At 42.8% G+C, this 27481-nt stretch overlaps 1 long non-coding RNA gene across 1 annotated transcript in view; it reads left to right on the top strand.

The window, feature by feature from the left end:
* The window catches only part of LOC145348461 (uncharacterized), a 66659-nt gene extending 46014 nt beyond the window's left edge, over positions 1-20645 (top strand). Inside the window, exon 3 of the long non-coding RNA XR_013887940.1 lies at positions 20359-20645. This is a non-coding gene — a long non-coding RNA (uncharacterized LOC145348461). The remainder of the gene's footprint in view (positions 1-20358) is intronic.
* The last annotated feature ends 6836 nt before the right edge of the window (positions 20646-27481 follow it).

Raw genomic sequence — 27481 nt, forward strand, 5'->3', positions numbered from 1 at the left:
CTAAAAGCACACTTCTAATTTTTTTTTACCAAAATTACTGAATGGAAAATATGTATCACAAGAAGGCATTGTCAACATTTATTAGGCCAGCAGTAGGAAGAAAGCAATCAGAGTACACAGCCAGCCAAACGTTGTGTAGATCAATGCAGAGAATAATTTATAACAGAATGCTCTGTACTATTACATTCTTTTTGGAGATAAACAAAAAAATTTACTTGTTTGCCAGGTTATATTGCTTAGAAATATTTTATACAAAAGTATGCACTGGAAAGATTGAACAAAAGCAAATTTGGTAAATTTTCAGTGGAACAATTCTTGGCTTTTGAGTTTGGATATTCCCTCAGGTTCATGGTTTATGGTCACTGAATACTCAAGAAAGTGGACTTGCCCTCTGTATCCCCCTCCCCACCCCAATCATCTGGCATCTTTTCTGCCCAAATTTAACTAAACAATAGCATGATGCAGAAATTTTAACAGAGAATAATCACTCTGCAAACTAACTAGCCTTAGTATATTATGCCACATAAATTTTCTCCTCTTGAAGGAAGGTGGACTGAATAAGCAGTCTACTGAAACAAGGCAGAGGCTTTGATGCTATATTTTAATTACAGCCTTTGGCTCACTGGTTGGAAAATCCACACATATTTTCTGAGAAATGTAATCCCATTAATATTGCAAAATGGTATCTCAACCCAAAATGCTGACAATCCCAAATCTGCAGTTCTTATAGACCGATCTCATTGTTGAATGTGGATCTTAAACTGATCTTTAAGATTCTGGCCATTCGCTTGCAGGAAATTCTGCCCCCTATCATCTCACCTGACCAGACTGGGTTCATTAAAAATAGACAAATGTACTCAAATAATCAGCAGCTGTTTAACATCATGAAGGTGCCTGCCACCTCCAAGCCACCAGAGATACTAATCTCGCTGGACATTGAAAAAGCATTTGATTGGGTGGAATGGGATTATTTATTTTATGCTCTTGGGAGGTTCAGGTTCGTCCCAAAACTTATCTCCTGGATCAAAATACTGTACTCTGTCTCTCTAGCTTCAGTCCGGCAAACAGTATGCATTCAGCACTTCTCCATTAGGCAAAGATGCCCCCTCTCCCCTGTTATTTGCCATTGCTATTGAACCTCTTGTTGCGGCTTTTTACAAATGAGTGGTGTGGATTGGTTGGGAGAGAATCGAGCGGAGAGTATCACTCTGTGTGGACAACCTTCTACTCTATGCCGGCGCCCATCCAACTCGATTCTCAAAGTTTTATTTATACTAGAGAGGTCATATTTTGGGGTACAAGCTTAACTTGAATAAGAGTGAGCTTCTTCCTCTGTATGCAGCGGCTCGTAGCCTCCCCCTCCACTCCCTGCCTTTCAAGAATGTCACCAGGCAGTTTACTTACTTGGAAGTGCAAGTAACTAGCAAATTTAGTGGGCTTTTTGGAGCTAACTTTGCTCCATTCATGGGGTGGATGAAACAGGACCTCAAACGTTGGTCCATCTTCCGGTTATCATTAACGGGCCATGTGGTGAAGATGAAAATACTACCTAAATTTTTATATCTCTTTCAGTGCATCCCGGTGGTCATCCCCAAATGCTTTTTTCACAGACTTGAGTGGCTCATTTCAAGCTTTGTTTGGAAAACCCAAGAATGCAGAGGACAGTCTTGCAAATAGGACAGGGGTAAAGGATTGTCCAATTTTCTATTTTATTATTGGGCAGCCAATATGAGAGCGGTAGTGTGTTGGGTGCAGAGAGAGAGGTATCAGGAGGGTCCTTATTGGCTGCAGTTAAAATCCTTCTCCTGTGCTCCATCTTCCCTGGCTGCCTTGGTATGTTCCCCGGTAAATTTTCCCTCCTTCCAGTATACTAAGAGTGCACTTGTCAAGTCAACTCTTAGAATTTGGACACAATTTAGATGCCACTTTGGGTTTCAGACTTGGTCGCTGGCTTCCCCAGTATCGGCTAACCATTTTGTTCCACCGTCTGATTTGGATGGTAACTTCAACATATGGATCAAGCATGGATCAGAACATTCTGGGACTTGTATGTGGACAGCATGTTTGCGTCATTCCAACAGGTGGTGGAAAAATTTGCTTTACCTGCAATGCACTTTTTCACGTATTTGCAAATTCGAGACTTTGTGCATAGGGGCAACCCCCAATTTCCAACGCTTCCATGTCATGCCTCCATTGACCACTTTTCAGTGCCTTCTATGCGTAGTATAGAAAGAGAGTTCTTATTCTCTTTCTATTACTACACTCTTTCTATACTATTTCTCTGTTCTTTATTCTCAAATTCTGTCCCAACAAACTCTCTATCTGTGGTTAAATCATTATGGGAATGAGGTCTAGGGGAAGAGAATTGAGACATGGTGCTACATTGAGTGCACGCCTCCTCAAAATGTGCCAAACTAAGTGTGCTACAATGTAAACTTCTTCACAGAGGATATTCAACTAGGGCTAGACTCTCTAGAATATACCCAGGCACGAGTCCCATTGGTGAACGGTGCTGGCAAGCTCCCGCCACCCTCTTACATATGTTCTGGGCTGCCCATCACTGTATAATTACTGGACATTGATATTTGAGATGATTGAGGCAACATTAAGTTGGGACATAAGTGCATCCCCCAGGCTGCCTTGTTTGGGGTTGTGCCTTTCCAAGCAGATTTTGTAGCTTTCACTAGACTCCTGGCAAGATGACTAAACCTGTTTAGGTGGAAATCATGTGCGCCCTCAACGCACTGACATTGTTGAAGGAGGAGGTAGATACCATTAAGCTGGAGAAGATGAGGTGCACGCTACATGGGTCCACTGCTAGGTTCTATAAAACTTGGCAACCATTTATAGCGCATGTTGGGGCGCTGCAGTTGGAGCCAGGTGGGTAGATACCCGATAGCCCCAGAATCGCGAGTGCTCCCAAAGAGACCGCTCTCCCCCAATTGGTGGATGTGCCTGGCCCTTTAACTGAGTACACCCGCCCACCCTGCTGAGGTTTGGGAGACCAACACGAGATTTTTTTTTTCCCTCTCACTCTCTTTCTTCTCTCTCCTTCACCGTCTCTCTTTCTTTTCTCCGCTAGCTAGTTTATAGCCTGAGCTGTTTGGGTGCTCAGTTGGTTCTCCAGCGGCATTCCTCTCCCTTTTTGTTTGTTTATTATTACCGTCATTACCGGTGCAATTAGATAGGACTTGGGCGGGGTGGGTGTCGGGGGTACCGGGGACTTGTCCCCTGGCCAAGGCCTGTGCCCAGTTGCATTGGAATGTACATGCGAGCACTGTGTGGATCTGTATCTGTGTTTGTTTGCTATGTAAAATGTAAGAAAATTTTCAATAAACATATCAAAAAAAGTCTTGAGTGATACCCAGTTTAAATCTTTGTATGTTGATGACTGCACTGAACAAATAATATAGTAACATAAAGTGTTGATTTTCCTGAGTTTTGATCGTGGAAATGTTTCTTTTTATGGAGCTCTCCTGGACTTCTGGGGTTCAACTTTGGAGGAGAGAGGGGAGAGGGGACTATTACTATTGTTATTACGTTGTTATTTCATGTCTCAGAGTTCAGAGGTTCAGGCAGTCTGGAGGCCTTATAACTCTTCCATATCTCACTCGCACTACTGTCATGGGAATGGTAGACTCTGTCATTGCAGGTAAACTCTGTTGATTTGGAGGTTGTTCTGTCATCTAGGTATCTTTTTAATCCTCTTTTTCCATTCCTTGGTGTTGAACCGCACTTTGTTCATATGTGGTGATTGGTGTCATGTATTTTAGGTCATGCCCCTTTAAAGAACTGATTAGGCGATCTGGGGCTCATGCCCTATGTTGGGGGGAGTTTGCCTGAGCAATCTGATGCTGACTGTACTAGGAGAAAGATGTGTAATAAACTGTTCCATTGATTTATTACTATGACCTCATGGTCCTGATTAGTCTTCAATATCAGATCTCCAGACATAATAACTGGTGGTGGGGTGGAGTCACGGACATGAACTGCACATCACCACTGATTTTCAGGAGAGGGAGGTAGATAGATGTTGTCACCTTGGATTCCAAAAACAACAGGAAATCACTGAGCTGCTGTGTTAGACTTGAGGGAACAGGTCTAGGCTTTAAAAGGGGTGATTGCGAAAGGACTAGGACCGTATTTGATGCTGGAGAAATACTCACCGGGAAGCTGAAGGCAATGGTCACGAGGGGATTTGGCTACAGTTGGAGACCAGGGAGAGGGGATTGTTCTCTCCACCAGGAGCACTGAGACTTTAGGGAAGGAAATAGTTGCAAGGGGACTTGGACGGCAATTGATGGGGAGCATAGGGAAGTACAGTCGGCAAGGAAGCAGTGGCAACAAGTATGCGAAGAGCAGTAAAAGTGTTTGAAAAGTGGCTACAGGACGCAAAGGTGGTAAATACTTCCACCAAAGGAACCAGAAAATGGTGGGCCAGTTTGAGGTAATGGGGCCTTTCAACAAAGATATGGAGAGTTGACCACTATACATGGAGCTTTTCAACTCTTATTTAAAGGCAAATAAGGTAGAGGAGGAATGTGCAGTAGCATTGTTCTGAAGTACTATAGGAAGTAAAACATTTGTGATGTTTAGAAGCCTCATACAACCAGAGAAATCCGCAGAGCATCCCCTAGCCAAGCTGTGCAAAGCACTAAGAAATCATTATTGCCACGAAGCCACTTATGATAGCAGAACGGTTCTGATTTTATTAGAGAATGCAAATTGAAGGTGAATCCATTGTGCAATTTGTGCTGTGTTGATATGTGCTGTATTGAAGTATCAAGCTGAGCACCTCGAATTTGGCACTTACTGATAGGATGCTTTGAGGGATTCTTTGGTGTTTGAGCTTCGTCATGAAGCATTATAACATAAACTGCTGACAAGTCTAGATTTTAAAGTGACTTTTGAGAAATGACTTCTATGGAACTGGTTGCAAATGAAGCAACACAGTTGGGTGTCAGTGCCTAAGTACACAAATGAGCCAAAACACAACAAGACATGTGATCAACTATAGAATGTCATTGCTGTGGCAAGTCTGGCTAGAACGAGTCTACATGCTGGACTCGCAAAACCCAATGCCACCAATGTAAGTGGATGAGGAGCATTGCCCAGAATTGTAAGGCACAAGTAAAAGAGGAAAAGGGGAGTCAGAGAGAGGTGAACCTGAATACTAAGCACAAAATACATGCTGCCAGCTAAGAAGAGGACGAAGAGTCTGACAGATTTGCCAAGGAGGCAGAAGAACTCAAGTCAACAGAATTTTGGTTGAATATTTTATTGGTTGGTGGAGCAGTCAGTAGATTCTGAGTCCTTTCGGTGACTAGTGGAGTGCCGCAGGGATTGGTGCTAGGGCCTCAGCTATTTACCATTTATATGGTGGGCAAGGTTTTAGAAAAAATTATTAGGGATAGGATTTATAGTTATTTAGAGAGTAATGAATTGATTGGAGATAGTAAGCATGGTTTTGTGGAGGGTAGGTCGTGCCTTACTAACCTTATTGAGTTTTTTGAGAAAGTGACCAAAGAGTTGGATGGGGGTAAGGCAGTTGACGTGGTATATATGGACTTTAGTAAGGCGTTTGATAAGGTTTACCATGGAAGGCTTCTGCAGAAAATGCAGATATATGGGATTGAGGGTGATTTAGTTAATTGGATCAGGAATTGGCTAGCAGATAGGAGACAGAGGGTGGTGGTTGATGGTAAGTATTCGTCATGGAGTTCGGTTACAAGTGGTGTGCCTCAGGGATCTGTTTTGGGGCCACTGCTGTTTGTAATTTTTATAAATGATCTGGATGAGGGTATAGTTGGGTGGATTAGTAAATTTGCTGATGACACCAAAGTCAGAGGTGTGGTAGATAGCGAGGAGGGGTGTCATAGTTTACGGAGAGACTTGGACAAGTTGCAGAGCTGGGCCGAGAGGTGGCAGATGGAGTTTAATGCAGAAAAGTGTGAGGTAATTCACTTTGGCAGGAATAACAGTTGTATAGAGTATAGGGCTAACGGTAGGACTCTGAATAGTGTGGATGAACAGAGGGATCTAGGTGTACGTGTACATAGATCCCTGAAAGTTGGGAATCAAGTAGATAAGGTTGTTAGGAAGGCATACCGTGTCTTGGCGTTTATTGGTAGGGGGATTGAATTTAGGAGCCGCAGCGTCATGTTGCAACTGTACAAAACTCTGGTGCGGCCGCACTTGGAGTATTGTGTGCAGTTCTGGTCCCCACATTATAGGAAGGATGTGGAGGCATTGGAGAGGGTGCAGAGGAGGTTTACCAGGATGTTGCCTGGTATGGAGGGGAGGTCCTATGAGGAGAGACCGAGGGATTTGAGATTGTTTTCGTTAGAAAGAAGGCGGCTAAGAGGGGACCTATTTGAAACATATAAGATGATTAGAGGTTTAGATAGGGTGGACAGTGATAGCCTTTTTCCTCGGATGGAGAAAGCTAGCACGAGGGGGCATAGCTTTAAATTAAGGGGTGGTAGTTATAGGACGGATGTCAGAGGTAGGTTCTTTACCCAGAGGGTGGTGAGGGATTGGAATGCCCTGCCTGCTGCAGTTGTAAATGAGCCTAGTTTGGGGGCATTTAAGAGATCCGTGGATAGGTTTATGGATGGAAAGGGAGTGGTTTAGGTTAGAGGGTCATTGCTTTTTAATTGGTCGGCGCAACATCGTGGGCCGAAGGGCCTGTTCTGCGCTGTAATGTTCTATGTCCTATGTTCTATGTTCTATATAGATGATCTGGAGGAGGGGGCTGAGTGTAGGGTAACGAAATTTGCTGATGACACAAAGATGAGTGGAAAAGCAAATTGTGCAGAGGGTGTGGAAAGTCTGCAGAGGGATCTGGATAGGCTGAGCGAGTGGGCGAGGACCTGGCAGATGGAGTACAATGTTAGCAAGTGTGAGGTTATCCACTTTGGCAGAAATAATAGTAGGAGGAATTACTATTTAAAGGGTGAAAAGCTGCAGCATGCTACGGTGCAGAGGGACCTGGGGGTCCTTGTGCATGAGTCGCAAAAACCCAGTCTGCAGGTGCAGCAGGTGATCAAGAAGGCGAATGGGATGCTGGCCTTTATAGCGAGGGGAATAGAATATAAAAGCAGGGAGGTCTTGCTTCAACTGTACAGGGTACTGGTGAGGCCGCAGCTGGAGTACTGTGTGCAGTTTTGGTCGCTGCACTTGCGCAAGGATATTTTGGCCTTGGAGGGAGTGCAGAGGAGGTTCACTAGGCTGATACTGGAGATGAGGGCATTAGACTATGAAGAGAGACTAACTAGACTGGGTCTGTACTCGTTGGAGTCTAGAAGGCTGAGGGGGGATCTTATAGAGACATATAAGATAATGAAAGGGATGGATAGGGTAGAGGTAGAGAGATTCTTCTCGCTCAGAAAGGACAGCAGGACTAGAGGGCACACCTCAAGATAAGGGGGGGGCAGTTTAGAACGGAGTTGAGGAGGAACTTCTTCACTCAGAGGGTGGTGAATCTCTGGAATTCTCTGCCCGTTGAAGTGGTGGAGGCTACCTTGCTGAATATATTTAAGTCACGGGTAGATATGTTTTTGACAGACAAGGGAATTAAGGGTTATGGGGAGAAAGCGGGAAAGTGGAACTGATCCACTTCAAATCAGCCATGATCTTATTGAATGGCGGGGCAGGCTCGAAGGGCTAGATGGCTTACTCCTGCTCCTATTTCTTATGTTCTTATGTCCTTTCAAGGTACCTCATGCTAATACATTACCCATAATTCCATGCATCTTTATCGTATGCAGCATCCTTTTGTGTGGCACCTTGTCGAATGCCTTCTGGAAATCCAGATACATCATTTTCACTGGTTCCCTGTTGTCCACCGCACTCATAATGTCCTCAAAGAACTTCAGAAATTAGTTAAACATGACCTGCCTTTCATGAACCCATGTTGCATCTGCGTAATGGGACCAATTGACCATTTCTATCCAGATGTCTCACTATTTCTTCCTTGATGATAGATTCAAGCATTTTTCCCATTACAGAAGCTAATAGGCCTATAGTTATCCGCCTTTTGTCTACCTCATTTTTTAAACAGTGGCACCACATTTGCTGTTTTTCAATTTGCGGGAACTGCCCCAGAGTCCAGCGAATTTTGATAAATTACCACAAGTGCGTTTGCTATTTCCCTCATCTATTTCAGTACCTTGGGATGCATTCCATCAGCATCCTACTTGTCTACCTTTAGCCCATTAGCTTGACCAACACTACCTCTTTAGTGCTAATAATCATTTCAAGATCCTCACCTGCCATAACCTCCTTGTCATTAATTTTTGGCATGTTATTTGTGTCTTCCACTGTGAAGACCAACATAAAATACCTGTTCAATGCCTCAGAGATTTCTTCATTTTCCATTATTAAATCCCTCTTCTCATCCTCTACAGGACCAATATTTACCTTATCCACTCTGTTTTATATATTTATAGAAGCTTTTGCCACGTTTTTATTTTCTGAGCTAGTTTACCCTCATAATCTATCTTACTTTTCTTCATAGTTTTTTGTGGCTGTCTGTTGACTTTCAACGATTTCCCAATCCTTTAGTTTCCACTAATCTTTGCCACTTTGTATCTATTTTCTTTCATTTCCTTAGATACCTATGGCTTATTATCCCTTTTTCACTGATACTTCCTTATCATTGACATATACTTTTGCTGAGCACTGTGAAAAGTTGCTTTGAAAGTCCTCCACTGTTCCTCAATTGTCCCACCATAAAGTTTTTGCTCCCAGTCTACCTTAGCCAACTTCTCCCTCATCCTATTGTAGTCTCTTTTGTTTAAGCACAAGACACTGGTATTGGATTTTACCTTCTCACCCTCTATCTGTATTTTAAATTCAATCATGCTGTGATTGTTCGTTCTGAAAGGATTCCTCACTGTGAGATCATTAATTATTCCTGTCTCATTACACAGGACCAGATCTAGGATGGCTTACTCCCTTGAAGGTTCCATTACATATTGTTGAGGAAACAACTGCGGATACATTCTATGAATTCCCCCTCAAGGCTGCCTTGATTGACCTAGTTTGACCAATCAATATGTAGATTAAAATCCCTCATGCTAATTGCTGTACCATTTACATACATCAGTTATTCTTTTGTTTATTGTCCACCCCACTGTGATGTTATTATTTGGTGGCCTGTAGACTATGCCTATCAGTGACTTTTTCTCCTTACTATTTCTGATTTCCACCCAAATGGATTCAACATTTTTCTCCATGGAACCTATATCATCTCTCACTACCAGCCTGATGTCATCCTTAAATATCAGAGCTACACCATCTCCCTTACCTTCCTGTCTATCTTTCTGAATAGTGTGATACCCCTGGATACTTAACTCCCAGTCATGACTACCTTGTAACATGTCTCTGTGATGGCCACTAAATTATCTTTATTTGTGATGATCTGTGCCGTCAACTCATTAACCTTGTTTTGAAAGCAATAAGCATTTAGGTAAAGTGCTCTTATGCTAGTTTATGTACCTTCTTTTTAAATCTTAACACCTCCATTAATAACATTTCCAGAGTTTTCCTTCCTTTTAACTTTTTTCATAATTTTCCATGTAGTTGAACCCTCCTCTCCACATGCTAACCTACTGCTTTGTTTTCCATTAACAATTATACTTCCCGTAGTTTTACCCTAGCTTCCCCCTCCTCCCCCACTAGAACGTTTAAAGTTTTTGTGAGCACCCTATTTATCCTTTCCTGTGGAATACTGGTCCCAGATTGGTTCAGGTAAAGACCGTCTCAACAGTACAAATCTCTCCTGTTCCAATACTGTTGCCAATGCTCCATGAAATGGAACCCCTCTTTTCCACACCATTCCTGTCACCACGTGTCAACTTCCTTAATTTCCTCATCTCTATGCCAATTTGCACGTGGCTCACATAATAATCCAGAGATTTTAACCCTTGAGGACCTGTTCTTTAATTTAGTTCTTAGTGTCTGATAATCCCAAAAGAGGTCTTCTTTCCTAGTCTTGCCTATGTTATTTTCCCCAACAAGGACCACAACAACCAGGTTAGAGAGGAAGATTGAGAGCTTCCGGAAGTGTGGGTAAGAATGCCTGAGAAGAGCCAGGTAGCAATGAAATGATTACCTGGGAACCGTCATCCTCCAGATAGAATTATTGGGTGGGATTTTCCAGCTGCGCTCATCCTGAACCCAGCCAAAGTCAACAGACCTTTCCATGGTCTGCCCCTCACCCCCTACGATTCCGTGGCAGGTGGAACAGGAAAGTCACCCCATCATGTTTACATAGACCTTGTTTTGTTATAGACATTGATATTGCCATTCACAAAGTGTGTAAAAAATGTACATATGTTATATGGGGTGTTTTGAAGAGGAGAGAACTGTGGTGTATGTTGGGGCATGCCCCTTTAAGGGAATGTGTCAGGTGACCAGGACTCAAGCCCTACTTTGGGTGGAACTTGCCTGGGCAGCCTGGTGCTGATTGTGCTAGGACAAAGAGGTCTAATAAACTGTTCTATTGATTTATTGCTACTGACATGTGGTCCTTACTCTTTAATATCAGACCTCCAAACATAATAACATAATAGCTGGTGGTTCTGTTACATGCCGTTTCTTGCTTGGTAGACAAACCTTGTGCTCATCTTCATGTTTTTTTTTCTTCTTCTTGTGCTCTGTAGGTCATTACAATGTCCCCTGTGATGGAAGATGTTATTTATTAAGTTCACCTTTGCCTTTGGCTGTGTGTTGAAGTCTCACAACACCAGGTTAAAGTCCAACAGGTTCATTTGGTAGCAAATGCCACTAGCTTTTGGGGCTCTGCCCCTTTGTCAGGTGAGTGGAGAGTTCTGATCACAAACAGGGCATATAAAGAAACACACTCAGTTTACAGAATACTGATTAGAATGTGTGTCTTTACAGCTAATCAAGTCTAAAAGGTGCAGACACTGTGAGTGGAGATAGCATTAAGTATAGGTTAAAGCAGATGTGTATTGTCTCCAGACCAGACAGTAAGTGAGATGTTGCAAGCCCAGGCAAGCATGGGGATTACAATAGTATGACATGAACCCAAGATCCCGGTTGAGACTGTCTTCATGTGTGCAGGACTTGGCTATTAGTCTCTGCTCAGCACTCTGCTTTGTCGTGTGTCATGAAGGCCGCCTTGGAGAACGCTTACCCGAAGCTCAGAGGCTGAATGCCCGTGACCGCTGAAGTGTTCGCCAACAGGAAGAGAACAGCCTTGCCTGGTGATTGTCAAATGGTGTTCATTCATCCACTGTTGTAGCGTCTGCATGGTCTCCCCAGTGCACCACGGAACAGCCATGGGGACCAAATTTGCACCTCAATATGCCAACATCTTCATGCACAGGCTCGGACAAGACTTCTTCACCTTCAACCGATGCTAAACACTAGATACATCGATGACATTTTCTTCCTTTGGACTCATGGTGAACAATCACTGAAACAACTATATGATGACATCAACAAGTTCCATCCCACTAGAAGACTCACCATGGACTACTCTCCGGAATCAGTTGCATTTTTGGACACACGCATCTCCATTAAGGACGGTCACTTCAGTACCTCACTGTACCGCAAGCCCAAAGATAACCTCAGGATGTTCCACTTCACCAGCTTCCACCCTAAACACATTAAAGAAGCCATCTCCTATGGACAAGCCCTCCATATACACAGGATCTGCTCAGATGAGGAGGATTGCAACAGACACCTCCAGACACTGAAAGATGCCCTCATAAGAACAGGATATGATGCTCGACTCAGCGATCAACAGTTCCGACGCACCACAGTGAAAACCGCACCGACCTCCTCAGAAGACAAACACGGGACATGGCGGACTGTACCCTTTATTGTCCAGTACTTCTCTGGAGTGGAGAAGCTACGACATCTTCTCTGGAGTCTTCAACATATCATTGATGAAGACGAACATCTCGCCAAGGCCATCCCCACACCCCCACTTCTTGCCTTCAAACAACTGCCTTGGGACTTCCTTTCCTGCAGCCTATCAGGTGAACAACGTTGGCTGAGTTGCAAGAGGATGTACCGTGTACTTGGTGGGTGGTGTTCTCATGTGAAATGATGGCATCTGTGTCGATGATCCGGCATGTCTTGCAGAGGTTGCTGAGGCAGGGTTGAGTGGTGTCATGGTCACTGTTCTCCTGAAGGCTGGGCAGTTTGCTGCGGACAATGGTCTGTTTGAGGTTGTGCAGTTGTCTGTGGTGTCTGCAATTGATGACTGCTACTTGGTACAGCATCATCCGTGGGACTGTCACGCTGGCTGGGAGTTGCAGCATTAGCTCTGTGGTTGAGTGTTGACCTCATTAACAACCATTGGAGCTGGAGGTTGATGTTTTTCTTGTTATTGGTTGCTTTCTTGTCTAAGAGGTGTTATGGTAACCATCTGACTGGTTGGCTGGTCTGACCAATGATGGATTCTGGCACCTGTAACAAAAATGGACAAACTGCTCTGGAAAGACAGAAGACAGCTCAGAGCTGAAGTTCCAGTCAGGATACTCTTTCTTCTTTGAGTTCTTGGAACATGCACTTCTGTATAATTTATGACAGTGGTTGTCTTGACATTTTCTGCCACTTTGGGGTGATTCAGGGTGACACACACGCACACCTCTGCTCAAGAGAGAAAAAAACTAGTTAGTGATGACATACATGAGCTCAAAGATATTTGTTTGCCGCCGAACTATGCCGGAATCATGCCTATGACCAGAAGTCAGATTCCTCTGGGCCCATAAAGTGGTATGTCTGTTGTTAGAAGCCTGAGCTATCTTTCTCAGCCAGAGTTCTTTGTCCAGTTGGACCATAACACTGGCTGTTGTGTCCAATTTGTGAGGTAGTTGTTAACCAATATGTACACGTTCCAGAACATACACCAGGATCTTTGACCACACCTAAGAAGCATTACTATGTGTCCTCTTGGTGTGCAGTCTTGACCCCATAAATCATCTGGGGTCCTCTGTGCGTTTAGATGTTTTGGTTTTGTACAGTTTGCTGAAGTGTCCAATTCTGTTATGCTGAAAGCTTTGGGTTGAAATTGCAGGGCATTGATTGTGCCTGTGTGGTGTGCATTCCTCTACAGCACTGGCATAGTCACTCCACTGATCTATTAGGGTACTGTTTCCCTTGGCCCAGAGTGACCCTGTTTCTGTGCTGTTTAACTAACTGGACTGTGGGGTTTCCTTTGTACATTGTGGTTTATTTTCTCCTCTTAAAGTAGACTTGTGTTGCATCAGGGGTTCAAACTGCCGAAAAATCTGGATAGCTTTCTCGAGGGTTAGAGCCTCCTTTTCTTGAAGCATATTGAGATTGTATTGTCTGGTACTCCTGCAACTATTCTATGCTGATAAGCTCAGATTTTAGGTCTCCATATTCTTAACCTTCATTCATCTCGTACAGGTCATTAGTGAATGAGCCAACAGGTTCTCCTGGCTGCTGGACATGCTTATTAAATTTAGTCCTTTTGAGGATTTTGTTCCTTCTTAAACTAAAATAAGCACTGATGATTTTAGTATTTCTTCAAATCTAGCAAATAATTTGTTGATTCCTTGTCTCGCAATGATGTCATCTGTTATTGAATAAACTGGTGTGTTAAAATAAAAGCAAAATACTTTTGGATGCTCTACTCAGAAATGAAAACAGAAATTATGGGAAAAAGAAGAAGAATTAAATGGGCTCGAAATATTGGGCGCTATTTTCCCAGAAAAAAACAAGTACCCAATGGGCAGGAATATGGGAGTTTTCCTGCCCATTTTTTGAGAGAGCCTGGTGGAATGGATTTCTGGCACTCTCTGCACTATAGGAGCCATTAGGGGATTTACAGTGATGGGGGGGTAGGGTCTAATCCCGCTCGAGAGGCTGGAAGCCGAGTATTGAGGGGTCCGTTGCGCATGTGTCGATCAGTATACTAGTAGATTGGTTGACAAGTGCCTTCCCCGATCGCTGGCCTCCCAATTGCCAGCCACCCACCCTCCGATGGCTGGCCTCATGACGGCTAGACCCGGCCTTCCAATTGCTGGTTGTAGCCTCTGATCCTGACAGCCCCCCCAATAGCTAGCCTCTGATCCCCGAACTCCCTGATCACTTGGTCCAACACCCCCAATCCCTAATGGCCGGCTCCTGAACCCTGACCCCACCAGCAGCCCCCTCCCCCAATTCAGATTTCCCCCCATTCCTTCCCTTCCAATCTCCCGCCAAACCCGGTCTGGTTCTGTCCCCATCTGTTTACCCCCGCAGGCTCTGCCCCTTTGGCACTGCTGGGTGCTTGCTGGGCAGTGCCAGGGTGCCAGGCTGGCACGGCCCAAGGCACCCCCTCCCACCCCGACCTCCCAGGGTACCTCAATGACCTCCTATTTTTGGGAACAATACATGATCCTCGCTGGTGTGGACCTCCACTGGCAAGCCCTGTTGATTGTGTCCTGGACTTGCTAAAGTGATGCTAATCATTAGTAGCATATTGTAATCAGCTTTGTACTCTTCCCTAGTGCAAGGCTGATTACTTTTAAAAAAATGGACAAATCCCATTTTGTTCCTCCTGCTTAAATTTCCCAGCTCGCTGTGCTACTCGAGCAGCGCAGTGGGCCAATATAATTGCACCCATGAACTCTGGTTCTCTTGCCACAGAAACTGCCGCATACGCTGAGTTTTTGTAACATTGTCTGTTCTTATTTCAATACGTTAACTTGTTCAGCTTTTCTTTTTATCCAAGCATGAAGCAATCATTCATTAAAAGAACTTTTACTCAAAGTCTCCAATTAAATAATCTGGGCTTGGATAAATTGAGATTGATCTGGAAGAGTGCATTTCTAATCCATGGTCAAAAAAAATTTAAATAAAAAAAATACAATTTCTGCTTTAAGAAGTTGCTGAAATTCAAGATGATCCCACCGTTCATTTGAAGACAAAGCGTTCACACAGCTGGTCCTGGCTGGCTCTTACTGCAATGGCACTCGTGCTCAGAGTTGCAAAAAATTTAAACAATAGTGGCTTTGTTACAACTGGTCCAAGGGTGAGGTTCCCCAAGTTTGTTAAACTGAATGTGATCCCTCAATTTGTTACTGTCCAGTTGGGATACCCCCAAATTCTTATATCCCAAATGAGAAGGAATAAACTGACTCCCTTTTTTTATTCACCCCCCTTTGCTGGTTGCAACAAGGTGAACTAAAAAAACCGTCCCTTTGCAGATACATTTTCCCTGTCGTTTTACGTTTTAAAAGGAGCCAGCTTAACCAGAATTTCTTGATTTAAAGATAGAGTGAGTTTATTATCTTCTAAAGACAAGAAAATGGTAAAATATATGCATATATAAAAGCATATTAGAAGTGAGAACTGAGTCCAAAGTCAGTAAGTTAAAAAAAAGACAGATGAAACAGCCCATGACTTGTGAGGAGTAGGTGACTGAGTGTTGCAGCCATTGTGATTCGAGGTTCTATTGGCATTAACCTCACAGATGAATAGTCAGTTTGGCGGAGAAGTGTGTCAGTTTTTGTTTCAGCTATGGTCTTTGTTGACTTGGCTTACTTCAACAACCAGAGATAAATCTGCAAATGGCTTTTGCAGGGATGCTGCTGGCGTTGGTTGGCTTTTTGCTTCTGGGGATAGGTGTCACCCTCTTGACACCCCCGCACTGGTTCATGCACTCACAATCTGGACAGATTTTCAGCTGGATTTTATCCCTGTCTTTATATATTCCTGGAAGTCAAAATCCACAAATCCATCTGGACATTAAACACAGGATATTTATTGATGAGATCACATTGCCCAATATGCCACATTGTCTCTACCAAAAGTGACCATTAGTTCCTGAATGCTTTAGAGGTATCTTTGTCTGGAGACAAAGTGTTCCATTGTCTCTCAAAGTATCACCGCTGAACCACCCCCTCCTTCCACACCATCCACTACCCCCACCCCTCACCCCATCCCAACAAGTTAGCCAGTGACTGACATTACATCCTCAGCATTTATTGGCTTGTATATCCATTAAAAAAAAGACAAATCTTACTTAATGTGTTTTTCCTTCAATATTGATGGCTTGGATTGAGTAGCTGCAGACTTTTCCTTTTCAGTGCTATGCTTTAGGGAAATGAAAGTGTTGAATCCTGGCCTTTGCTGGTTTTTAAAGTTGATTCTTTAGTTGCGATTCTTCCAAATTAATGATTCCTCCTGTCTTCACCCTCAGCCTTTTGGCTAAGATCAAGTGTAGTATTGACATGCCGTACTTGGTTGAAGTCATTAGGTTACGTGTTATGGTAAGGTTATATAAGGCATTGGTGAGGCCGAGTTTAGAGTATTGTGTACAGTTTTGGTCACCTAGTTACAGGAAGGATGTAAATAAGGTTGAAAGAGTGCAGAGAAGGTTCACGAGGATGTTGCCGGGACTTGAGAAGCTGAGTTACAGAGAGAGATTGAATAGGTTAGGACTTTATTCTCTGGAATAAAATGAGGGGAGATTTGATAGAGGTGTATAAGATTTTGATGGGTATACATAGAGTGAATGCAAGCAGGCTTTTTCCACTGAGGCTAGGGGAGAAAAAAACCAGAGGGCATGGGTTAAGGGTGAAAGGAGAAAAGTTTAAAGGGAATATTAGGGGGGGCTTCTTCACGCAGAGAGTGGTGGAAGTTTGGAATGAGCTGCCGGATAAAGTGGTAAATGTGGGGTCACTTATAACATTTAAGGTAAACTTGGACGGGTTCATGGATGAGACGGGTGTGGAGGGATATGGTCCAAATGCAGGTCAGTGGGACTAGGCAAAAAATGGTTCGGCACAGACAAGAAGGGCCAAAAGGCCTGTTTCTGAGCTGTAATTTTCTATGGTTACATTTTAGCTTCATTTGAAGTAATTTTTAAAAGTGGCATCTCTGCCTTTTGGCTAATATGCAAGTGAGATCAAGCCTTGGAGGAGGTGCAATGCCTACTCCAATCAGCTTGGATCATGTAGATCAAGGCCAAGACAAGAGGTGAGAGCCCTGTCTTATCAGCTTGGATTGGGAATATCTCACTTGTTGAACTCTGAATTGGACTTGATTTGATTGAATTGGATTAAAAAAAAGAGCAGGCTTGGATGTCATGTGTTCACGCACTGGCTTGAAAATCTGGTTTTCCAATGGAGTTTTTAAATGATAATTTCTGACCACTGAGCTATTTACAAGTTTCTCAGGATTTGTTTTGTACTGGGATTTAAAAGTTTTAGATCTGGATTTAAAGGCTTTAGGTCTGCTGACTCTGCACATTTGGAATTAAAGCTGGACCTTCAAGAGACCCATGGAATCTTCTGCTGCAGTGAGGAATTTTAACTTTCTGCCTTCAGCTTCCAAGCCTTTCTTTAGAGCTTTTCCCTGGCAAGTCTCCTCTACATAATCAGTGTCTCAAACTCTGCTTCAGGTCAGAATGTTTCTTTGATTTTTCTTTAGTCCTGCAGGATTTTAGCTTTTGACTGCATGTTTTGGATATTTCCATTCGTTACTACAATATTGTAGGATGTTAGGTGCTGTTCAATTGATCTTTATGAAATCTTTGCAGCCTTAAGTTGCTTAAAAACAGGTATTAATTAACTACAAGAACGGTGTACATACATTCAATGAAGAGTTCAAGCTGGGAGCTGTCTCCATGCTTGCTTGTGTACCTAGCTCTGTCCAACACTAGACTAACCCCTAGGTTGGGATCACATACTCTCACATCAGCAAGTGGGCAGAACTGTACTCAGTCCCTTGTTAACCTTACATGTGCCAAACCTCTATATTATACCTATCATCCTGATAGTCATGATCTCCTGCGTAATAAGGACCTTCTGACTGTCAATCTGCAACAGCAGTCAAGCACTCACTCCCTCAGGGCTAACTTGTAGTTACTGGTAAGGCTGTGGCTGCACTTCAATTTTCTACCTTTTCAATGAAGCTCGGTCCTTTCAGGAGGAGAACCCACATTAGGCTATGCCAGGGCCATGAAAATCTACCCCAAAAGAAAACTCAGCACAAATCCAAAATTAGAAACCTTTGCAAGAACTGATTTTGCTGCACATAACAACAGACATTTCTGGAATCTGGTTAGTTTCCACCTGATGCTGATAATAATGGACTATTGATCTATAAGTAACAACCAACACTTGCTATTGATGTTAAAACTTCTGAAAGTCTCACTGGATAGCTGGGGAACTTCTCCCAAATCATTGGTGGAAACTCCATTTAATCTGGATAATCTGTCAAGGAAATTTCTATTAATTAAGAAGATTGGTTATTTTGATTATTTCACCAATACTTAAATTCCTCTAAACCCATAAAATTATACAATTGGTTCAACATTTTCATCCTTGTTTCAACATTGCTGGTATTATTTTACAGTTCTGACTGGCAAATTAATCACAGATATTCTCAAAATGGCAACATTAATTGACATTACACAATCAATTACCATTCCAGAATCCTTGGATTCAAAAGCAGTAAACTCAGTCAACAATATGGCTGCCAATCACTCCCTCCAAAATATATAACGTATTAACCGTGGTCAATTTTGAAGTGTCCCTGTATCAAAAATAATATTTTCATAAAAGAAAATATTCCAGATGTTCACCTGAAAAAATACCAACCAGATTGGAACTATCAGAAAAGGAAGGAAAGTAGCATATTTGAGAACCCGACTGTTGAATATTTTCTTTCACACCATTTGAGAAGTTATATGATTTCTTGATGAGAATGTGTGGAAATCAAGTATCATACTTGCAATTAAAATGAGACAACTGTTTGTTATCCCAGTCCTTATTTATGGAGCAGATGGATGAGCTTGTGGCAATTTGTGACAAATGTAGAGCAAACCTGAAGGTCAGAATATTTTGCTGCCAGAATGATTCCAGTTTCCTGCATCTTACTTTACAGATTCAAGAGGAACCAGTCTGATTCCCTTCCCCATGCTGCTACTGCTCCAACTGAGATCAACTTAATGTGAGGAAATGAGAATGAACTTTCTCTCAATATACAAGCAACAAATTTCAGGACCAAGCTAAGCCTTTAAATATTGCACCAAAGTGCACTGTTAGCATAAAAAAAGAAGCAGGATTTGCCTATACTGTTGCATTCTCTGCCTTCCCCCATTGACTGCCCCCTTTTGTATCCTCCCCGGTAATAGTAGTTGAAATAGCCTTGGTGGAACAATAGTCTTAGATACAGTCCAAGTGTTTGCACTGGAAGTATAGAAAGAGAAGACTAAGGATTCAAATTATGTTTTTAAAAAAATGATTGTTTGGATAGATGAGGCAAGGCAGCTGAGCCAAAATAATATTTTGCAACTTAGCTGGCTTAAGAAACATCCAGATTTAATGCAAAAGTTTATTAATGCCAGCCAGTTTGAGTAAGCACTGTGAAACGGATACCATTCTTCTTGGTTCAAACATGTACTATATCTTCAACTTCAAATATTTTGTATAACTTTCTGCCAGAATAACCACAGCTGGACTAGTTACATACGTCATTGTGATCAGGGTACATAAGACAAAAATTAAGACCCTGCCCAGTGGTGAATTTGATAGTGGAGGTCATGTAATCAGGCACAGTGATGGGGGTGGAAAGCCTTCACTCCAATTAAGTTTGTACCGGGAAGGTCCCTGGATGGCCTCAGCTGAGGCAGAGTGGTATGGGGTGGAAAAGATAATCAGCCAGGGTTCCATTTCTCATTGCTATCCAGTGACTTCTGTTGGAAAATGCTTGTAAACATGAAATGAATAGAATACTGTAGATGTTTTACCCCACTAACCTCAACACGTCAGTCAAACCTGTAAAAGGGCTTCATATACAATTATGTGAAAAAACGTGAAAGACAAACAAGAACGAGCAACAATAATGTGATGAGTGAAAAATGAAAAATAATAGTTAAGGAAATAATTTTTGTCATCTTCTTCAAAAGTGCTGTGGTGTCTTTGAAAATCAGCTCAACAAATGGAACTTGTATTGATATTTTATTCCTATTTATCCTGCCTCCAAAAAATGTAGCACTTATTAGCAGTGTAAGAAATTAGAGCTTTAATAAACTCTTATTTTCTGCATAGTGTAGAACACTCATGCGATTAGCTAAAACAGCATTGATTCTCTCTCTCCGGAAAGGCAATTTCCAAATAGGCAACAATTCTAAACAGTCTTGGGAAAAATCAGGATCACTTCATGGTTGTCATTCTACTTTGACATTCCAAAGTTGGCAGGATGGTGTTTGTGAACCCCCTTATCTATGTAAGTGTTTAGAAACAGTCAGGAAATTACCCTCCGCATGATTTAAACTAGAAAAACTGATCTTGAGCAGGATCACAAGAAATGGAGGAAGGTGACCACCCTGACTTTTGGGTGCTTTTGCTGTATCCACAGATCAGTGGGGTTTTAATAGATGATTGACACTGGAAAGCCAGCAGCCCCCAGAAAAAGTGTATATTAACAAATGCTCCAGGACAAGGAATCTTTGGCCAGCTGCCTTCTTCAGATGGAAGATGGACCACAGGAGGAGGGGGAAGACCAAGGGAAAATTCCCTAACAAATCCACTAGAGAGCAGAATGCTGCTGTCACAAACTACGGCAATCAACAAACTCTGAGCAACCATCTATTCGTTTAGTGGGATTGATACACCACTCTGAACTGTAATGGGTTGTATACTTCTCTGTTTAATTAATTAATGCATCATATCTAAATTTGCTTCTAATAAACTATTTTAAAATTACTCATGAATGGTTGACTGCCTATCTTTGGTAGCCATGGTCCCCAAATCCAAAATCTTACATTACTGCCCTTTACCATCAACCTAGATCATTGTCTGACATTCTGCAGGGCTTCTCTTGAAATTTCATGAATCTCTACAGTGCAGAAGGAGGCCATTCGGCCCATCAAGTCTGCACCAATCACAATCCCACCCAGTCCCTATCCCTGTAACCCCACATTTTTACTCTCCTAACCCCTTGATGCTAGGGGCAATTTAGCATGACCAATCAACCTAACCTGCACATCCCTGGATTGTGGGAGGAAACCGGAGTATCCAGAGGAAGCCCACACAGGCATGGGGGGAGTGTGCAAGCTCCACACAGACAGTGACCTGAGGCCAGAATTGAACCCAGGTCCCTGATACTATGAGGCAGCAGTGCTAATCACTGTGCCACCGTGCATAGTTGGTGAAAGCTTGATGGAATCCCTGGTAAAATAATGTAAATATCCACTAACATGTTCATCTTTTTTGATTAAGGTTATGGAGAGAGAGAACCCTCTGGTTAGAAGCAGAATTTATTGAATGATGACTGAAAAAACAAAAAGTGGGAGTTAATGGAAGTTTCTCAATTTGGCAAAAGTGAAAGTGGTTTCTGGCAGGAAGAGCTGTTGTCCATCATATACTCAGAAATTGAAAATATTGTGCTGAAATTTGCCGATGACATAATGAAGGGTATAGCTACAGGTTAGCCAACCTTTTCATGTGAGGGGGGTCACATTTCATTTTTCAAAGTTCTTTTTCATGCAAGGAGCTGATGAGCAAATTTCAGAAAGCTAAAGTTTGGCACAACATTAAACAGGAATGTTAAAAAATCTCAAAGCAATACATTGACAATTTTTCAAAAAAAGTTGATAAAAAATGATCATTAAAAAGTGTCAAGTAGCACAATTAACATTTTTTGCTTCTTTTAAGAAATGGAGCAAGAGAGACAGATGAGACCCAAGTTCCGGACACCAAGAACGGGTGGGGACCAGAGCTGGGCTAAGGTGTTGGGTTTAACTGACACAGAGCTTGTGTTCACCTCTGGCAGCACACACTCTAAGCTGGCCTTGGCAAAATTCAACAAGCATGGGGTTTGGAAGCGCTTCGCCTTTCAGTTGGGTTTTCCTCCTCTCTCCGCCTACTTTATGGATTGCTTTTTGGAGAAGGAAGGAGGAAGCAGAGAAGTCCTTTTCGGGCAAATGTCCAGTCGCAGGGTGATCACTCTCAAACTCCAACACATGCACACAAACACACTTACTCCCCACCTGAGCCAAGAGGTTTGGATATTTTACCCACTGAGATTGAATTCAAGACTGCTGTGAGGTGATAGGTAAATGGGCAGAACCTATGCTGTATCCACACGTCAGTGGGGATACTGACCTATGGATACAGCATAGGTTCCTATGCTATATCCATAGCATACAGCATATACTATCCCATCGGGGTAGTAGTTGGGTTAATTAGAAGATGGGTCAGGGGGGTAATTGGATCAAGGGGTTATTGTATCAAGGGGTTGGTTGAGTTAGGAAGTAGTTGCGTGTTCAGGGCTGTAGTTGTATTGTCACTGGTTGTCAGGTCGGTTTGGGAGAGTGATCTGGAAATAGTTAGGTGTTTTGGGGAGTAGTCGTGTCAGGCCGGGGGGGGGGGGGGGGGGGGGGTGGTCATTGAAGCCTCAGTGGTGGTGATTGGAGGTTAGTTGTGCAGTTAGCCAAATGAATATGTCCAACATTTCCTGGTTAACTATTCAGGTAACATGTATTGAATTGTCCCGATTCTCTGACTCAAATTCAAAAGTTGGAGGCATTCACAGCAGGTCCCAGGCAGCTGGGGAATTTCATTCTAGAAGTTGAAACTTCTGTGCAACTTCCAAGGAGGCTCACGCATCAGGCTTTCTATAGAGTTCCAATGCACAGCTTCAACTTTATCTTTAATCTCTCATGCATCAGAGACTGGAGATTTGACACCAAGATTGATAAAGTAGTGGATGAGGTGGAGGGCTCTTGCAGGCTGCAAAGAGACATTGATAGGATGCAGAGCTGGGCGGAAAAGTGGCGGATGGAGTTTAACCCTGATAAGTGCGAGGTGATTCATTTTGGTAGGATAAACTTGAATGCAGGGTCAACAGGGTCCTGAGGAATGTGGAGGAACAGAGAGATCTTGGGGTTCATATCCACAGATCTCGGAAGGTTGCCACTCAAGTAGATAGAGCTGTGAAGAAGGCTTATAGTGTGTTAGCGTTTATTAACAGGGAGTTTGAGTTTAAGAGCTGTGGGGTTCTGCTGCAACTATACCGAACCCTGGTGAGACCACATGTGGAATATTGTGTTCAGTTCTGGTCACCCCACTATAAGAAGGATGTGGAAGCATTGGAGAGAGCGCAGAGGAGATTTACCAGGATGCTGCCTGGTTTGGAGGATAGGTCTTATGAGGAAAGGTTGAGGGATCTGGGGCTTTTCTCTTTAGTGGAGGAGGATGAGAGGTGACTTAATAGAGGTTTATAAGATGATGAGGGGGATAGATAGAGTGGATGTGCAGAGACTATTTCCTCGGGTGGATGTAGCTGTTACTAGGGGGCATAACTATAAGGTTCATGGTGGGAGCTGTAGGAGGGATGTCTGAGGTAGATTCTTCATTCAGAAAGTGGTTGGGGTGTAGAATACACTGCCTGCTGTGATAGTGGAGTCGGACACTTTAGGAACTTTCAAGCGGTTATTGGATAGGCACATGGAGCACACCAGAATAATAAGGAGTGGGATAGCTTGATCTTGGGTTTGGACATAGCTCGGCACAATATTGAGGGCTGAAGGGCCTGTACTGTGCTGCACTGTTCTATGTTCTATTTGGCTTCTTGTTGTTAATTTGTTCTTTAGGGATCATTTGGTAAATTTGCTTACTTTGGCATATGGTCCTCCCACAAAGATCATAATAGAAGAACTTGATAGGATGCATGTGATGGAACTGTTTCCATTTGAGGGTGTGTTTAGAACAAGGAACATAAATATAAGAAAGCCATCAAAAAATCAAATAAATAATTTCAGAGGAATTTATTTAAATACAGAGAAATGAAAATGAGAAACTTATTGCCACTTGCAGCAGATAGCAGTGACTAAATGAGGCTTGACACATACACGAAGATGAAGGGAATAGCACGTTGGGGAAGAAGTGCTCTGTAGAATGAAATAGAGAGATTGGATAAAGCTCGTGATGAGAATAAACACTGGCATGGGCTATTTGGATTAAATAGTTTGTTACAGTGTTGTACATTCTATATAAATTCTCCAGATGTGTTTACATACAGGGGTGGAGCTTAAATCAGTAAATCTCTGACACCGAGATGAGAGTGTTATCATTGAGACAGAAGACAATGGCACTTCAACCCTCATTGTTGGTTCTAACCTGTTAACACTCACTGCCCAAACTCATATGTAAACAATGCAACCAGGTAGGTGCAGTAATCAAAGACTTCTGGTACTTCTGGCGAACCTATAGCTAGAAAAATTGAACATAAAAGTAGAGGAAAAAGCCTTGTATTTATTTTCTACATGTGGTAAAAAGAATAACTACCATTTTGATCATCTCCACTCAGGATTGGTGTGAGACACTTCAGCTGGGATTCTCCTGGCTTGCTGTGCAGCTTGAGTGAGGTCCAACCTGTCTCCTAGATGCTTTTTATCAAAAAAACCCAATCAGCTCTGCACTGGAAATCGCCAATTGCCATTTAACATTTCCATATGATTCGCAGGTCGAGGACAGTATTCTGTGGGACTGCTAGCACCCCTTCCCCCTGCTCCTCCCCTCTCCTCTCCTGGAAGTGCTTCTCACTAGTGAGGTTTACAATGTTCCTTAATAGTGGGGTAGAGGTATCCTCATCTTTTGGGTGGGGCAGTGGCCATTGAGGCCCCTCTGGGAGGTCAGGGATAAGGGGTATCCCTTGGGCTGTGCCAGCCTGGCACCTTGGCTTTGCCCAAGGAGCCCATCACATACCTTGGCACTGCCCACTGGGAAGAGACAAGAGGTGGAGCAAGACCAGCAAGAGTACTGGGGGCAGGGCCCATTGGGAAGTGCAAGTGGAATTCGTGGGGGAAGAGAGTGAGGGGTTGATTGGAGCTGGCCATCAGGGGCTGGAGGGGAGAGGTGGGGTAGATCAGGGATGACCCATGGGGGAGAGATGGGGTAGATTGGGGCTGGCCCATGGGGAGATCAGGGCTGGCCTTCGGGGAGGATCCAGTAGGCCAGCGATTGGTAATGGGGGAGCTCTGGAAGGCCAGTGATCAAGGGGAGTTCCAAGGAAGGCTATGATTGGAGGCCAGTGAACAGGAGGCTGGCAATGGTGGGAGTCAGTGCTTATATATCCATCTCTACATGGCAGATCAGCACATGTGCAGTGGCCTGCTCAGCACAATGCCACCCACCACTTTTCAGTGGCACTCTGTATTGCTCAGTGTTGGAGATTTGTTCAGGTAAGTGTACTCAAAAAAGTTTTCCCACCTGTTGGGTAATTAGCTATGTTTTAGGAAAATCCTGGCTAACATTTTTAAAAAATTATTTCATGGGATGTGGGCATTGCTAGCTAGGCCAGCATTTATTGTCCATCTTAATTGCCCTTGAGGAGGTGGTGATATGTTGACTTTTTGACCTAGTGCAATCCGTGTGGTATAGGTACACCCAATGCGCTGATAAGAAGGGAGTTTCAGTATTTTGAATTGTGAAGCAATGGCAATATATTTCTAAGTCAGGATAGTATGTAGTTTGAAGGGGTACTTGCAGGTAGTGGTGTTCCCATACTTGAGCTGTCATTGTCCTTCTAGTTGGTACAGATCATGGGTTTGGAAAGTTCTATTGAAGGATCCTTGGTGTGTTGTGGAACTGCAACTTGTGTTTGGTACGCACTGCTGCCATTGTGCATCAGTGGTGGAGGGAGTGTATGTCTAAAGTGGTGGATCAGGGGCCAATCAAGTGGTATGCTTTGTCTTGAATGGTGTTGAGCTTCTTGAGTGTTTTTGGAACTGCACTCATCCAGGCAAGTAGAGAATATGCCATTGTACTCCTGACTTGTGTCTTGTAGATGGTAGACAGTTTTTGGAGAGTCAGAAGGTGGGTTACTAACTGCAGAATTCCCACCCTTTGATCTGTTCTAGCAGCCACAGTGTTTATATAGCTGGTCAAGTTCAGTTTCTGGTCAATGATAACCCCCAGAGTGTTGATAGTGGGGGATTCAAAAATGGTAATACTATTGAATGTCAAGGAGAGATGGATACATTCTCTTTGTTGGAGATGGCCATTGCCTGGAACATATGTGGTATGAATATTATTTATTACTTTCCATCCCAAGCCTGGATATTGTCCAGGTCTTGCTTAATAGAAACACGGAGTACTTCAGAATCTGAGTCATCATGACTGGTGCTGAACATTGTGCAATCATCAGCAAACATCCACACTTCTGACCTTATGATGGAGGGCAGGTCCTTGACAAAGCACCTGATGTTGGGCCAACACTGAGGAACTCTTGAAGTGATTTCCTGATTTTATAAGACAGTTAAATTCAGTACAGATCATCATAATGATTCAAACACTAAAAATTCATACTAATCTTGTTGACACATCAATAACAACTTACCAGCCTGCTTCAATTAATTGATATCTTCTACCATCCGAAGAAAAGAAAAAGGAGACGGGCTCATCTGATGCAAATTTCTTGTTTTAATAACTTGCGTTTATATTATTTCCTCATCATAATGCAATATCCCAAGACACTTCAAAGCAATGTTATCAAACTCCGAGTCACATAAGGAGATATTAGGACAGGCAAGTTTGGTCACAGAGGTAGATTATAAGAAGTGTCTGAAAGGGAGGTGGTAAAAAGGCAGAGAGGTTTAGGGAGGGAATTCCAGAGCTTAGGCTTTGAACAATTGAAGGCAGGGTTGCCCATGGAGGATTGATGTAAATCCTCCACCAAAAGTGGAAGAATGCAGAGATCTTGTAGGGCAATAGAGATGAAGGAGGTTACAGAGCTTGAAATGTGTCCTAAGTGGAGAAGGGGTTGCAGAGATGATTTGCTGTAATTGTACCAGTGATGAGGGAATTCAGTACCAAGGGTAGAGAAGCTAGGATTGTTCACAGAGCAAAGAAGATTAAAAAAGAAATTTCAAAGTGTGCAGAATTAAGATTGATTTTCATAATGTAGGAAGGGAGAAAGAGCAAGGCTGATAACCAGAGTACACAAAAGTAAGGTAATTATCAAAGAAAGTAATGTAAATGATAAGAATTTTTTAAACTCAAATTATGATATGGAATATGTTGCCTGAAAATAGATTCAACAGTAACTTTCAAAAGAGAATTCGATATCTATCCTCGAAAAGGAGATATTTGCAGTATTATCATAAAAAGGCAGGGGGGTGGGCCTCTTTCAGAGAACTAATTTAAGATACAATGGGCTCCCCACCTATGCTGTAAGATTCTAGGAACTTTCAATGAGGACTGCAACAAAATATCAGTATGGTTTACATTTGGGAATTTGCTGACCAGCAGCAGCTATTAATATAAACTTATATTTGCAGTGTAGATGGAATGTGATAGAGCTGGAAAGGAGCGAGTATGTTGGCCACGTGGAAGGTGCAAGGATGTGAATGAGGTAGAGGGGAGATGAGGAAATAAGGAAAACTCAAAACTCTGGATATCCGTCTGCTATGGCCATGCTTTCTTAAAATGCAAATGTTTTCTTGTCTTGATTTGAGCCAAAAGTAACACATATTGCA

Source organism: Carcharhinus amblyrhynchos, chromosome 9 (genome assembly GCF_965287045.1).
Source record: "Carcharhinus amblyrhynchos chromosome 9, sCarAmb.v2.hapA, whole genome shotgun sequence".
NCBI classification, from domain to species: domain Eukaryota; kingdom Metazoa; phylum Chordata; class Chondrichthyes; order Carcharhiniformes; family Carcharhinidae; genus Carcharhinus; species Carcharhinus amblyrhynchos.